Raw genomic sequence first — 2104 nt, forward strand, 5'->3', positions numbered from 1 at the left:
CACGCCGTCCGCCCCTCTCAATCCCCGGAGATTATCGGGGAAGGATCCCGCACGGATCGGCCGGGGAAACCCGCGGTTTAAGCAAGCTACTTAATGTACCTTTCCATCTCCCCCCCCACACACACACTTCTTTTAAAGCGGATCCAGAGGGTACTAAGTCACCTCTTTTAATGGAACGAGATTAAGTGGCGTTTGAAAAGTTAATGAGAACGGCTCAGCGATGCTTTTATCTGTCATAAATTAATAAAACAAAAGTGAAGAATCGGAGAATAGATCGGTTAAAATTTAATGCAGAACTCTCCCTCAAAAGTTTCCAGGTAAAGAGTTCCTGAACCGCTGGGGTTACGGCGCTGTCCGAGCAGGGGATGGATCCTTCCAGTCAACACCTGGCCGGGGGGTCGGGGGGTCCTCCTGGGGTTCGCCCCTTTGTGCTGTGGGGCTGAGGATACGTTGAGAATAAGCTTTGGAGCGGGGTGGTGCTGGGGGGGACGTGGGCTGGGCGGTCACCGGGAGCAGAGAGAGGAGCTGGCAGCCCCCGCCTGCAGCGCTGCCAGCCCGTGAGCACATCCCTAAGCACAACATATATATTCCTCCTCGTTAAAGAGATTTCCCCCCCTTCAACAGTTAGTGGCCCGTATATTGGAAAGTGATTCATCCTCCGCCAGTAATAAATATTATAAGGATGTACTTCCAGCCCGGATCCTGTTTTATGCTCTGCCTGCCCCTCGGCCCGCGGCCTCTGGGTCCTGTGCCGGCGAGAGAAAGAAGTGCTCAAGGGGAACGTGGCCATGGAGCAGCGTTCCCCCTTATTTTCAAAGCAGCTCCGCCGGGCCCAACCGTGAGGGGCGGGGGGGACCCCCGGCTGTAGCCCCCGGCCGCCTCGCCAGCCAGTCCCGCTGGTTTTGGGGGCAAATTCTGGCAGAAAGGGACATTTCCCCACCTCCGATTGAGAGCGGCTGCTGGGGGGGTCCCTACCCGTGAGCGCTGGGGGCTCAAGGGATGCTGAGCACAACGGCCGAGCACCCAGTGTGACCCTCCCGTGCACCTCGAGCACTTTTCCGTGTTCATTTCGTATCCTTCGCTTCTGGGGGGATTTTTCCCATTTTAAAGGGTGTATTTGAATACCGGACACACAACAGGCCAGGTCGCCGGGGGTTTGAACTGAGTGGGGTCTTTCTCTCTCCCACCCCCAGGATTTTTCGCTCCCTCTCCCCACTTCCCAGCTTGCCCAAGGTGAGGGCTGGGGAAATGCCACAGTATGCCGATGTGCCTCGGAGCTAGGTGGGGCTTTTATGGACGGAGAGGTGGCGTCGGGGCTGGCCAAAACAAAACAACAACAATTCAAACAAGCGGGCTCCGGGCTGCATCCCCACGAGATGGATGTCGCTTGTCACCCAGATCCTCTGCTGTCCCTGGGGTTGCCGGCCCCGGGTGGGGAGCACAGCGGTCCTACCAACTGCCGTGGCCGCACGATCACCCCGCTGCCTCGTGGTTCAACTTTCTCCCCTTAGAGCCGGCAAAGAGGAACATTTCAGCTCCACACTCTTATCCCCCCTCCATATCGTTCTTCTCATTCATTCGGTTTCACGAACGCCTGTTTGTTTTCTCTCCCCTGCTGCTTGTGCCTCCGTAATCTCTCGCACAGGGAGGGCTGTTGTGGTGTGTGTGTGGGGGGGGGGAAGGTGTGGAGATAGATTCTGGGAGTCGGAGAGGAAACTCAGCGCTGATCCTGAGCAACATAGCCGCCGCCTCCTCCCTTTGCAGGCACCAGGTAGCCTGTTTGCAAGCGGACCGGCACTCACTGTTGTGTTTTAGGCGCTGGGGGTGCGGCCTGATTGATTCATCCCCCCCTCCCACGGGCCTAACGCTGACCTCCCCCTCCCCATGCCCTTGCAAGAAATCCGTGTACCGCAGGTGTAACTCTGACTTGCAAATGGCTTTATCTCTTGTGTATCTTATTTGTATATAGTAACGTTAATGAGTAACTCTTGTGGCGCTTGTGGATGGAGGTAAACAGCGAGCAATCTCTCTGGATTATCCTGTCTATTACTCACCTGGCGCCTGTCTTGATATCCTCAATGGTTTTATGGCTGATGCAGGCGAC

This window comes from Meleagris gallopavo, chromosome 17 (genome assembly GCF_000146605.3).
Source record: "Meleagris gallopavo isolate NT-WF06-2002-E0010 breed Aviagen turkey brand Nicholas breeding stock chromosome 17, Turkey_5.1, whole genome shotgun sequence".
NCBI classification, from domain to species: Eukaryota; Metazoa; Chordata; class Aves; order Galliformes; family Phasianidae; genus Meleagris; species Meleagris gallopavo.